Source organism: Mchenga conophoros, linkage group LG7 (genome assembly GCF_057382185.1).
Source record: "Mchenga conophoros isolate Kocher_MC1m ecotype Shallow Benthic linkage group LG7, M_conophoros_male_GT1.1, whole genome shotgun sequence".
NCBI lineage: Eukaryota > Metazoa > Chordata > Actinopteri > Cichliformes > Cichlidae > Mchenga > Mchenga conophoros.
This window is the reverse complement of record NC_140532.1, coordinates 10,529,856-10,544,342: the sequence shown is the minus strand read 5'-3', so window position 1 is coordinate 10,544,342 and position 14,487 is coordinate 10,529,856. Positions and strand designations below refer to the sequence as shown.

General features: G+C 38.6%; 1 protein-coding gene across 4 annotated transcripts in view; it reads right to left on the bottom strand.

Annotated features, from left to right (window-relative positions):
• Positions 1-3,354, bottom strand: part of grm3 (glutamate receptor, metabotropic 3) — a 44,200-nt gene extending 40,846 nt beyond the window's left edge. For 2 of the 4 annotated variants that reach the window (XM_085282015.1, XM_085282018.1), the window contains exons 1-2: positions 3,197-3,354; positions 165-235 (exon numbers count right to left, since the gene is read on the bottom strand). The gene's annotated coding sequence lies outside the window, so the exon portion shown is untranslated. Of the gene's footprint in view, positions 1-164; positions 236-1,146; positions 1,238-2,665; positions 2,684-3,196 lie in introns of those variants that run through there. The other 2 variants (XM_085282016.1, XM_085282017.1) reach the window with 2 other exon arrangements.
• Between the last annotated feature and the right edge of the window lie 11,133 nt (positions 3,355-14,487).

Below are 14,487 nucleotides of genomic sequence, written 5' to 3'. Positions count from 1 at the left end.
TTATAGCAACTTAGAGGCAGCTGTTAACCTACATGTCCATGCAGGATAACACACATGGAGCAGACTGACAAGCAGAAGCAGAACATAGTTCATGTCCATATTTGTTCATCAAAGTGGTTCATTTGTTTTTTGCATGAAACAAGTCACTGTCATTTTTAACCTACCTGTCTGCTTACTGTGTTAGACTCGTCTTGGCTTTACACTGAGATTAGATTCCATGTTTTCATCCCCTCATCTTCAGTGTTGATGAACACAAGAAACCAGAAAGAGAAAGAACAGAACAAAAGAGGAAAAGTCATGATTTCACATCAGTATAACAATTGTGAAAATACAATCTCGTGTGATGTTAATTTCATTTATGCCTTGTAGGTATGAGACTGCCTATAAAGACTTCGAGTCAGGAAGAAAATGAATTCAGCACCAAGGACAGCGGCATAAAAAAGCACTCTGCTGTCCTCAGAAACACCTGAGCGTCAAAAGTATGGAGACACTGTTGACCAGTTTAAATGAATATTACTGTAAAGCAGGAGCAAAAGCTGGTAATTGACTGTCAGTGGCAGCTTTTTCTATGCTTGAGTTTTAGTGACGTATGCTTCATCAAACATTTTAACAGGAAAATATCCTTCTAAAAAATGTAGCATACAAACGATATTTTTAACATACGCACAAATGATTAAATAAAGAAATTATTTAAAATTATTTATATTCCAGTTAGTCACACTTAATCCTCTTCACTGGAGCGCCACACATCTCAGCAAAATTTCAAATGATAATTATATAATGTGATTGTTTCAAATAGTTCTAAATCATGCAAAAATATTTGTATATTTTCATCCTTGTCTATTAAATTTTGCTCAGTTTTGATAGTTCTTTAAATGTTCTCATCCTTTTATATTCAGTAAAATTATGTTCCATTTTTAACTGGCTAGGACATTAGTCACATAGATAAATAAAGAAATAAATAACACTACATGGAATATCCATATTGCTTTCTAAAATTTTAATTGAATATAACAAAAATATAGATAATGTCTTAAAAACACTCTTGGAGCAAAATTCCCCTTTTCCTCTCTCCTTTTTTTCTCAGCAGTTAATGTACATCCTACTATTGGTAACATATAGTCACCAACTTATGATTAAACACACCTCCGTCTCAGCTGTCATGCACAATCCTGTCAAGCTGTTGAGCAGGTGCATTTCAGGATGTTAGAGCTCCCCACAGCACATATGGCTATAGCTGCAGAAAAGAGGTCATGATAAAGGTGACGTTCTAAAAATTTCTATGAGTACTTTGTTATATTTCTAATACACAAGTCGCTTTTGGATTTAACTGCTATTAACTGCCACTGTGCCCCATGAATAATAAAACTTTTTAAATGTCCTATAAAAGCTTAAAGAACTGACTACAACATAAATTCTCACCATAATCTCTCATTTATGGCTCTAGAAAAGGGACTTTGGCTAATCTCCTGACACTGAAGAACGCACATAAATACATTTACACATAAGCATGTAAACACAAGTTAAAGTCTTAACATGTCACTACATCCCCACCTATAGTTGTCATCCTTGCACGCACATGCAGAGAGTTAATGATGTGCAAACTCTCTGTACAATTGTTAAATTAAACTTAGTTATGCAACAAGTTTCACAAAGAATTTACACTGATGTTGCTTTATATCAATAAGGACATCCCAGCCTAGTTAATCAAACATTACATCTTTACAATATACATAAAAACCATAATCATAGAAACATGAATATTTTATATTCATATATATTATTCTGAAAAAGCATGTAGCTGTCATTTTACACAAGCAATGATAACATGTTCACATTGAGCAAATACACTCTTATCTAACTGAGCAACATAGTTAATTTAAAAATTCTCATTGCTTATTATTTAGTAACCTAATCATTTTGATATCGCATTCCTAATAGAGCTAAAAAAAAAAAAACACAGTATATGATTATCACAGATGGACATTTTATCATGGTTTGGTAAAATTATATATCACCTAGTAGTTCCCAATTCAATACAGTAACTCCAGTATAACAGAAACATTATTTTATCCTTATCTGCTGCATATCATTCTAGTAAAATATGACAATTTTGGTTAAAATTGATTAAGAATAATCAAAAGTCTTTCACTGACTATTCAACACATTGATGCATGTTTCAGCATGGGTCGTGTGGGGCAGGAATGATATCTGTTCTGAAGTGTGTCCAAAATGCACACCAGTAAGAATTAAACACAAAAATACACACACCTAAAATGCATTGTTTTTGTTTTTATGTTTGTTTTTAAAAGACAGCACATTATAGACCCTTAATATATTAAAGCTAATTACAACCTCTCTCTCGGGGCTTATAAAAATGCACCTGCTCTACATGAATTCCGACACGGGCCATGATTTTTCACTGTTTATAAAACTGTAATTTGCAGTTGTTTTTCTAGTAGAGTGCAGAAGATTTTTTTTTTTTTTTTTAAAGGCCAGTAATAACATGTGGGTTTGGCTATATGAATCAATATGTTTATCCAGTTATCCTCTAAGTTCTGTTACCCCTCTACGCTTGTTAGTGAGAAATATAACATTGCTAGTTAAAGCCAGTATAGCTCATAGACAGCAACTAATGTGGACATTCCCATTTTGCTTGTTCTACCTTCAGTGCAGGTCCACTTGCCTTTCCTCTAGCGCAAGGTGTGAAGTGGATCCTTAGATGCAAACGGAAAGTAACATTGATAAACAATAACCAGATCCAGATATCGGATCCACCTGTATGCCTCTTTTCAAAGACTACCCGCCCACCCTTCCCCGGGAAGCCTAAAGCCAAGGGACATGCCTCAGTGCGGTTTGTCTGAACCCAAATAACTTCTCCGCGCAGAGTGAAATACGCAACTGCAGATAGTCTTTGTTTCACCTTCTGTATCTTTATCGTGCATCTGCTGCAGAGATTAGCAACCATTTTTCCCCCGCTGACACAACCCAGAATTACTGAACGTGACTGAAAGGAAACAACAAGCACGTTTATGCAGTACAACTGGCTTTTTAAATCCTGCGCAAAGTTCAAAGCAAATTGCTCCCTACAGTAGGATTGGCTGACGCGCGCTTGAACGCTCCCGGACTGTCAATTCTTTCACTGCACTCTGACAACCACTGCCTACCAGTCAGGAATGTGTGAGATTTGACCTACCTTGACGGCTTCGATCCTTGAAAGGTTGCGCACAAATCTCAAGCTGCTGGAAGTTTGACTTAGTCTACTCCTGATCCCTCGGAGGAGTCGCACTGAGAGAGAGGATGGGCGCCACTGCTCTGCGCGCCAGCTCCGTGGCTGTGTGTGTGTGTGTGCCCGTGAGCGCGCGTGCACGAGTGAGGAGAGAGTAAGTGAGAGAGAGAGAGAGAGCGAGAGAGAAACAACAGACGAGCAGAGCTGAAGCCCCTTGCCAAAGGATGCTTCAGTCTCCTAGCAACAACAATCGATCTGGCAAGGAGACATTTTTATTGGATAAAAAGAAAACTTAGCCACTCACCCCCCCCCCCCCCCCTTTAGCACATGTTTACCACTCAGAACAACAACTCCAGCTTCAGTGAGTGAAGATAGAGAGTGAGAGAGTGAGAAGAGAGGTGTGTGTATGTGTGTGTGCTGCTCCAAAATAGATGTTTTATGTGTATAAAGGTGCAGAGTGACACAGAATTTGTTCGCATTCATCTGTCCTTGTAGCCCGGCTCAAAACACATGAGCAGTGGTGTATATATAAAAATCCTTACCCCTTTTTTAAATTTTATGGAGGCTCTATTATGTTTAAAACACATTATTACAGTCAATTTTGTCAGCATGAAGAACAGCACTAAACATGCAGCCCATGCTTCAGCTCAGGCATATTAGAAGAGAAGGGCATCCAGCCCCGGAGATGTGACTAGAAGTTTACATCATGCGTCACACTAACAGGATGCATGATATTTTTCACAAGTTAGGTGTCAGTCTCTCTTACCTGTGTATTTCCCATCAGGAGAACAACAGAAGGTGGCATTCAGTAGTGTGTGCGTAGGTATAGGTGTGTGTTTATGTGTACACAGGTACGCATCTGAGTATCTGTACTAGTACGATTATGCATATGGAGTCATTAGAATGCAAATATGCAAGTGCGCAGCCCCTATTGAACAGAACATACTCTTCACGCATGATTGAGTAACACAGCGTCCTCTTTCTCTACTCAACACCAATACACACAGAAATACGTAGTACAATGCACACAGACACACACTCGAACACAAGCACTCATTCGACTAAAGCTTGATTTTGTATTGTAAAGTTAGTCAAGTGCATAGAGATAGCCTGTCTGAGGGCTTGCTCAGAGCTGTTTGTGATTGCAGCTAAAGGCCACAGCATGTTGTTTTGCCTGTTTTATATGGAGATTTATGACATGAAAGTTTCTAACTAGCTTGGCCGTTTTTCCATACATGCAATGCATGATGCTACCTGGCATCAGAAAACTGTGAGATTAAGCTTTGGTTGAGAAGAGATTTCTTAGTTAACTGAAGAAGAAAGGGTAAGAGCATCCACTTCACACCTCTGTGAAACACACATGCATGGGAAAGAGGTGGGAAATGCACACACTCTCACTTGTGCCCAGTGTCAGTCACAGCTTTCTCGGACTTCCATTCCTCATCCCTGTCGTTCCAGCTCGGAGATGCTGGCTACTCTAATAAAGGCCTCATTGTCTGGATGGCATGCATATATGCAAAAAGCCTAGAAAGCCAGCTTTGTCCCATAAGGGTCACTCAGCTTGAGAGCTTTGTGCCAGGCCTTTCCCCACAGACAGCAGAGTCAAAAAGAAAGAAAGAATGAAAAAAGAAAGAAAAAAGAAAGAAAGAAATAGAGAGAGGAAGAGAGCAACACAGAGAGAGAGAGAGAGAGAGAGAGAGAGAGAGAGAGAGAGAGAGAGAGAGAGAGAGAAATGAATGAGATAGATGGCAAATGTGGACATCCTGAACGTCACTGTATGAAACTACCTCATACTGTTATGTGTATTTGTAGAGGAATTTAACGTTTTGCCTTATCATGGTGAATTGCTCCAGCTCATGCAGCAGGAAATGGCTCTGCTGGGATTATGTTTCCTTCTTCTTTGATTCCCCACAGATTGTTTGTGTCCATGCGCTAATAGAATTAACCATGCTTCATTTCCCATGGTCTTCTGTCCTTTCTTGGCCTCGTGATGGATGGAGCTTCACACAGAGGCGCGAGTGTGCTTAGAAGTGTGCCCAGTGTTGGTCAGACAACCGGTCTAGTTATAACCACAAGCGTCCATTTGCTTTGGTCAGTGTGGTCACTTGTGATGTTGCCAAGTGGACAAAAGAACTCATAGAAACATAAAGCTTGAGGCGATTAGGGAAATTTCTGTCTGACATAAAAGAAGTATATTTTTTAAATTGAGTCTTATGGTTAGTGTTGTTAAGTGCTGTTGTTTATTCAGATGTGTCGCTGCAAACCTAAGCATGTTGCCATGTTCTTTGTAGAGAGAAGAGGCTTCAAACAAGGCTAACTGTACAAATACTGACTGTATCATTTAACATGCCGCGATGTCCACTCTCGGGAAGATAGGCAGCTGTCTAAAATGTTTTCTGCTTGAAAAACATGAATAATTGTGAGTAATTATAAATGAACAATATAATAATAAGAAAAAGTAAATAATCTCTGTTAATGTAGAGTGATGGAGTTCAATTTGTTTGGAGGCCTCATAACAGTTCCCAGATTGATAGGCAACTTAGTTTTTCACACATTACACCTTTACACATATTGGCTTAGATTGTATTAATAAACAATGACATGATATTGTTCAGCTGAGGTTGTCTGTACCTGATGTTGCAATTTTAGGACCTGGTAAGTTCTCATATATGAAACCCTAAAAATGTAGACATTCTTTTACACATGACTACAGTTCACATTTTTTGTAAACATGCATTGCAAAAAAAACAACCACAACCCTGTAACCCAGGTTTTTTGTTCGGTTTGAATACTTCCTTGATAACATTCTCTTCTCTTGCTAAGGCCCCATTCAAAAGACTGGAATGGTCTGTTCAGAATAGCGTAGATGCTGTCACAGTCGCTACTCCACAAAAGTCTGCCAGTGTGTAGCTGGCATACGAACACAATGTTCATATTTGGAAATTAAGACGCATATCAAATTTGCCCTAAATTTGTTTTAGATGAATAGATAATAATGTGTGTGTTTGGGATTGTGTATCAAATGGTTAATGTTGTCTTTGGCTGTTTATGGCTCCTAACAGGGGGTTGGGCTCTAATTATCCTGGTTACAGAGGCATGGCCAACAGACTGTGGGCCAAAAACACTTCACAGGACGTGCACTGACCTGTCTCGTGTTCGTCTGCTCATCAGTCACCCCCCTTCACACACACATACACGCAAAAAAACTTTGTACTGAATACTTTGTCACTGAACAGTGACTCACCTGGCACAGCCTCAGTCTGCCATGTTTTACATCTAAACATTATTTGCTGCTATGCAAATATGCAAATTTCTAGTAGAGAAAAAAAAGAGTGAAGAGCAAAAACAAGAATTCTAATCTGTGTTTCTATTTCCCACTGTTTTTCTCATTCTCATTGTGTTTTATGGTTTATTGCTTTCTAATGCTATTAGAATACCAAGGTCCCCTGGTTTGCTGGTTGCCAGGTTTACAGTACAACCTACCCCAGAGCCCATCCTGGCATCCATGGTGATCAATATAATTGGGGATTGAACCGAGAACTGGCTTTTATAGGGAACTGGTTCCTGTTAGTTGAATCACTTGTAATACTTCGTTTGCTTGCCTATCAGTTCCACTTATCCGCTGAACTTGCGCTACAATCAGCTGATTTCAGTTTTTGTGCAGGCGAGGAAATTAGTGGCGCAGGTTACAGTGTGGATTTATTTTTTATTTTTACTGCACAAAAAGACAAGAGTGAAGTAGAAACTGCATCCAGGGCAGAAACAACTGCATTATAAACTTTCGCTCATTGCAAGCACCTGCACAGATTGCATGCTAATGCTAAGCTAGAATCCAGAACCCAGCCCTGCAGCCAGATCCTGAACTTCAACAGGTAACAAAAGCAGAGATGAGCAATCAGGTTGCAGCCTCTTTTTCCACCTATTCATGTTTATAAAGTAGAATCACTGTGCTGTTCACTCTGAAGTCTCTGTGCTGGTTTCCATATGTGCTGTTTCTGGTGTTCATACGTAAATACCAAGAGTCCTCATTAGGATTTGTGTTGGTCTGTGGGACTGTAGCCAATAGGTTTATATTATGAAATGGTAACTATGAGCATTTCATGTGAAAGTACTGTGAAGAGTAGTGTAACACATTTCTTTCTACAGGGCGTAACATACTGCAGTACTTTTAAGAAAAGTATGTTTGCCCACACAACATGCACAAACATTTGACCACACAGCATGTAGTTAATTTGCAAAAATGTAATGTCTTTGATATGTTGCTTAGCGATGGTGGTGACTCTCAAAGCAGAGCCAAAGAGAACCCAATGAGGATAGATAAGAGAACTGATAAGTGATGTTGATAATGGGATTGGAATCACTACATCCCTACATACTGCCACACCTTTTCACTGTCACATGGAGGCTGGGGATAGTTTCTGTGTAGAAACAGTTAGTGGACTGAGGGTTTACTAACAGAGTATCATACTGTTCAGCCTCCTCCCAAAAAACTTTATTCCAGGGTGCTGAAAAGGAGGCTGTCACTTGGATGGGCAATATGAATCATTTCCAATCTAAATTGTTTTAATGATTTGAGTTGGCTTATGGCCATGTCCCCTAAGCAATTGTACACTGGGTTCAACAGGATAATGGAGTATGAGGACCCCTTGTTGAGATCCTATTTTCAATCATATTTCATATACGCATAGATTTATGAACAGAATCTCAAGGCAAAGTTGGGATGAGAAGTGTGTACAGTCCAGCCTCTGCTTTTTGCAGTTGATATGCTTCTTTTAGTTTTGTTAGATCACAGGTTTCACTTCCCATTTGGGATTGTTTGAAGTTGAGTTTCATGAGAGTTAGCACCTCCAAGTCTGAGGCATGGTTTCCTGCTGAAGCAGAGTGGATTGTTCACTCCAGGCAACAAAAGGACTCTTGTGATGAAGTGGGAGCTTAGCTGGAAGTCACAAACCTCACCTCTGGTCAGGAGCTCTGAGTGTTGACCAAAATATTTAGATTGCAGAACAGTGTGACACGGCTCAACCTCTGGGGTATACCTGCTGCTTCTTTGTGTCAAAAGGAGTTGATATATAGCCTGGGAATGCCTCGGGAGGGATTGGAAAATGTTGGGGAGAATGGTGTCTGTAATTACTTTCTCAGCCTGGTGCAATCACAGCCTTATGACAATTCATAAAAACAAATAAATGAACAAACTGCCAAAAAGCATCTGTTTTTCTAAAAAAAAACCCAAATAAATCATATAGTGAAGAATATATATAATCAAAGAAATCAATATAAGAAAAAAAAACCAACAACCTATAAATAAACAAACATACACAAAGGGGAATAAACAAAAACAAAACAAACAAAATACAAAATAAATAATGACCCTTAATTACTGTTAATTTTAGTATTGTTATCGTGTAAATTACAAAAATGTAATTTACATATACAAATACCAATGCAAGCAATGAGTGTTTTCAGGTATATGTATACAAACACACACACAGTCTGTATAGTATCTGATCTGGCCTATCCTCTGAGCTTTCTCACCATGACCACAATTCATTAGTAATTGACCGCAGCAGCCTCACTCATTAAACATTAACAGGCTACTGGTGAATAATTGATTAATGATATGAGGCGATCTGCAGCAACATTCTGACAATAAGAGTGCATAGATGATAGAAGAAGAGGCCAAATCAATGTAAGTCAAAGACTCTGACACAGGATGCAGATATGTTCAATTACCTACTTATTCAATTACTTATAATTCAATTAACTCATGATTCAACTACAATTTAGATCGTTTCTTTCCCCCATATAAACAAACATGTAGTGCATGCACATTTTAACAGCATTTTGGATGCAGTTGGAAACAAACGGACTTTTCCTTTTTTTAACTGTCTTAACTGGTGATCAAAGAAGTGTTAGCACAGTCGTAGTTTTAAAGCTAAAGCCAGTGTTACAGAATTTTTTTAGATCTTCATTTTTGAATCCTAATTTTGTAGAGCAAACACTTTGAACTCTGACAGCCCTCAACTGGTGCAGTTTTTTATTAATATTGTGGTCGGGATATTGCAGTCTGCAGTATTTTTTAGTATATCTTTTGGAGAGTCTGGCCATCTTGTCTTTAAAATTGAAACACTGCAGGACTGATTCACAGTTTGTTGTAAATCCTTCAGATTAAAAAACAATCTGATTTTTTTTTTTTTTAGAATTACAGTCTGTGTTTTCTGATATGCTGTTCTTTTTGTATGGAAGATAAAACTTGCCAGTTATGTCCAAAACTGCTAATATAATATATGCTTTAAAGATAAAGTAATTTCTGTCTGACACTTCTTGTTAGTTTTAGGTACAAAAAATGACTTGGGTTGCATTGACCCTTACGTGGTATTCAAGTCTGTGGGACATTTTTAGTGTATACTAAAAGATAAGATATTATGCAATTTATGTGGACCACTGGACTTGTGTGCCCTTCTGTCTGTTCTGAAGAGGGGTGTGTTTATTTGTATGTGTGTGATTGCATGCGTGAGTATTTTGTCTTTCTCCTTTTATTTTTCCCGCACAAGGCTCCACTTTAAAAAAAAATCATGCCGCTACACCTGTCTTCTACCACTTTCCCACACATTTTACCCTCTGTTTCTTGGCACTCTTTCTAATTTTTCTCACACTATATCCCAGCTGCAAATTTGAAGTGGGACACAAATACATAGCTTTGCCTCAGACAGTAGCTAAGATACTTAAATACAAAATTATTGTACTGTTTTTGTAAGCTGTAAGTAGCATGAATGTGGCATAAGAGCTTCTATAAATACTTTAAGTCTGTCATGATAAGAACAAAACTTCATGTCTCTGTTTTCTTAATAAAAAAGGTGACTTGGAGCATAAAACAGTGTAAAAAATTAAGGTAGGACAATATTTTCTATAAGGCTTGGTAGTGCTACTCAAAAAAGAATTGTATTAATTTTATTAATCGCTTACTACTTACAGAAAAGAATTTGTTACACTACCTGTTAGATTACCTTTGGGCTAGTCAACATAATGGCTGAAGATGCACTGTCACAGGTAACTGTATAAAATTTTAGGCTACATGCATCCTCTACTTAGTGTTCAAGCATTAACAAAATTCAGCTTGAATCAATTCAATTCAGTTCGACTGACATAGCAATCAATAGGTGAAGGACTTCTATAGCCCTGTCCAGCTGTCCTAGATGAACTGCCTGTCTCCTGGAATCTCTTCCATGCTTTGAGGCTGTGCTAGGAGACACAAAAACCTTCTGGCAACGGCAGGTATTGATGTGCCAGTAGGAGTTAGACCACCTGTGCAACCTCGGAAATGTCCAGGTATTGCCTCATGCTACTAGTAGTGACACTGACCCTTGCCAAATGTAAAACTAGTGGGAAAAAAACAATCAGGAAAAAATAGAGTGAAAAATGATTCCTGCTTTGTTTCATTGTTGCTTCTCTAGTGCACCTGTTATTAATTCAATTGACAACAAAGTAGCTGAAACTAATTAATAACCCGATCTGCTACTTCATTTAGTTACTTTGCTAGGACTTGTTGTAGGTGTGAGTGGAGTTTGCAGTTTTCCACTACAGTTTTTTCCCTTTCATGCAACAAATATAAAAAGAATATCTCTATTCCTCAAAAGATGCAGATTGCTATTCTATTTTTCTTCTCCCTCCAAGTGAGTTGACAGGAACAGAGGAAGAAGAATAGTAAATGGACAGGTACTTGTACAGGGCTTTTCTACTCTAAATGAACACTCAAAGCACTTTTTAGTACAAGCCATTCACCCACACATAGAAACACTTATACAAGTGCTTTTTCATATGCACACTCACAATTTCAGTGGCTGCATCGATGGCAACTCGGGATTCAGTAACTTGCCCAATACTTCCACATGCAGAATAGTCAGAAATCGCACTGCTGACTTTCCAATTGATAGACCACCTATCTCCTGAACTACAGCCACCCTGAAAGAAGGACTAGGAAAAATGCTTTGCTTATCCCAAAAGTTGAGAAACCCCTGTGGTACAGCATCTAAATATTATGCAATAAGGAGCTTAAAATTAGTGAAAGAACATGATTGATGATTTGTTTAAATATCAACCCCACATGCAGATTTCTGCAGACTAATGCAAGTAATTACAGATTAGTAAATCTAATGTGATTACTGGATTTATTATAGCAATTCATTACATTAGTGTGTTACAAAAAATCACGGAGGGGATTACACTAGGGGTTTCCTTTGGAAGTTTCAACGCTACTGATACCATACAATTAGTAATTGAAGTTTGGTGCCTGCATCATCCAGAGAGTCTTACTTTCTGGCTTTCCTCACTAAAAATAAGCAATTCTTGAAATTCAACATTTTCATTTTGGTGGTCCTAAACATAGAGTTTGAAGATAGAAAAATATATGCTTTTTAAAATGAATAAACACAAACTGAGAGTTGATAAGTAATTGTGCCTCTCAGAGCATACAGTTGTATGGGTTGGATGTTGGAGAGGTTAAAACAGCAGAGAAGCACTTGCACTGATATATCTGAGGCAGAAATCTGAATCTTAGATACACCGTAAAATTAAGAGGACTCATCCATCTATCCATCATCTTCTGTGTTTCTGGGTCTGGGCTGCAGGAGCAGTAGCTTTTGCAGAGATGCCCAAGTCTATGTCTCCCCAGCCACCTCCTCCCATTATTTCTGGAGATGCCAAGTTATTCCCAGTCCACCACTGTCACATCATGTGTCCAGTGTATAATGGATCTGGCCTCCTGGGCTGCTCTCAGTAAGACATGCCAGAAACACCTCATCTAATAGGTGTCCTAGTAAAATGCCCAAACCACCTCAACTGGCTCCTTTAGTTCTGGAGGAGCAGCAGCTCTGAGATCCTTAAAGATGACCAAGCAACTCCCTCTACCTCTTTAACTTGCATCAATGATTTAATTCTTTCAGCACATGCATAACCGTAGGTGACATATCTGAGGTATCTGTGCTTTGAGACCAAAGGAGAGGAACCACTTGTATTTGCAGTCTTGTTCTTTCTGTCAGTACCCAAAGTAGAAGATAAGAACGTAGCTACACATTCACTTGTGTGTTTACTCTATTTATTATCACTTAAGAGAGTATTATCTGAACTTACATTTATTTCTTAGAGACTAACCTGTGCCTCACCTCTGTTTGGTGATTTACATAATGAGGATTTATTATTTGTTCCCAAAAGGAAGGCGAGTCTCCATTATGTGACTGTCTAAACAGATGTACGTCCCCACCAAATTATAAAATTATAGACTCACACACGTAAGTGCTGAAAATCACAGAATGAACATTAGGATAATAACAGGGTTCTAGCATCCAAAATTATAAAAGGCTGCTTCCTTAAGGATGTCAGGCTGAGAGAGAATAGAGTGAGATATGCCCACAGTGAGTGCTGATAAAACTCACTAGCACTTGGCAGGAACCGAAGGTGGCAAAGGTGCTCTATAATGAATAAGAGGCAGACTTACTCCTTTAAATCAACTAATGGTGCTTGTATGCCTGTACTCATAGAAGTGTGTCTTATCTGTCTTGTCTTCTGACAGCAGTAAGGCAGGCAGACCAGTTCATTATCACATGTTTTAATATTTAATTTTGAGATTTGATAAAAAAAAAAAAAGGATGATTCTTTAATGAGGTGATCCATCCCTGGCTATCAAGAGTCATCTAAACCAGGGCAGCTCTGCGATATCAAAACTTCTTCTTATCTTTGGTTTACTCTGAGGTAAGGCATGTTGTTCTGTCTTTTCCACATGTATTTATAGTTTATCTCCTAGTGAGTATTATGTAGCATGCGATTTTGATATACGCTTGTGCATGCATGCTTTAAATAGCGCAGAAATCATTTTATCCTTGTCCATTAATCTCCCATTTGGTTAATTATCACTTTCACTAATTACAAACCTCTCAACTGAAGTAGACTTCCTCTGCCTGGTTCTTCCCTTATTCTTCCTCTCATTCCTTCTCCACTATTTTCTGTGTCACAACATTGCAGCACAGGCTGTCAATGAGAAAACTTTTAATAAGCTGCAACTAGAGCTATAATGAAATGATTAAGACATCATGTAGCATGCTCTCATTTCAGGTGATCTTAAGTACAGCGCAGATAGTGACACTGAATGAATTTCTAGCTTTGCTATTATTCCCCCCCCCCCCCCCCCCCCCCCCCCCACACACACACACACACACACTTTTTTTTTAAGTGGTTGCCTTGGTTGGAACTGGTCACATATCTCCTTCCATCACACTGCTATTTCTGCCCATGCCAGTCGCTCCAGGATGGCTGCTCTGAGAGGAGTGCTTTGAAGAGCTGTCCAGGTGAGAGCTTGGCAAAGGCAGAGCTTTTCTGCTCTTTCACAACACAGAGTGCCCTTCAGGGACTCAAATTGCCCTGCAGTGTTATGGATAATACTCCTAGCCACACAAAAATCACATACACGGACACATGCCCAAGAACTCCATTTACAGCTTTCTCTGCATGTGCACAAAGGATGTGCACACACTCTTACAAGCAGACACTTACTCATACACACGCTTAGTTGTTCACATATTAAAATAGCAAGTTGGACTAACAAAAGAGGAAGACAATTAGTCTGGCATGAAACTTTCCCTTGGTACCATTTCAAATCTTAAAAAAATATAATAAAAAAAAAAAGAATTAAGCACTCTGTTTAATTTTTCTCTCTGGACTTTAGTTCTTCTCTCCACCTTTCTTCTCATCTTCCTTTAATTTCAGCTCCCTTTCCTAATCAGCGGAAACATAACCAGGCTACAGACCATATGAGACCATATGTTCCAGTGTGTGTATATGTGTAATTATGTGTGTCCAATTTGGTGTGCTGTTCTATTCAAAGATGCTGAGGAGAGGCAATGATGATGCAGAGAAAACTTAACGCATCTCTTGACAGAACCTTACAGGTACCACCACAATGCACTAAATGTTAATTCCAAAAGATATACTTTGTATATCTTGGTAACATTTTGATGAATAAATAAATTCTACATGTGCTTTGATTTCTTTAACGCTACAGTATTTGTGATTTCCTATGCATCTTGTGAAAAGCTTTGTCCAACATTTGTGTCAATCCTAAAAAAACAAACAAAATACAAATCCTATGCATTCAGTGATATACAACAACAGCAGACAAATATACAAGAGTAAATGCAAATACGCACACCTACTAACAAGAGCACCCAGAGAGCGCAGCTCCCCTCGAAGGGGAAGGGCTACACAAAAAC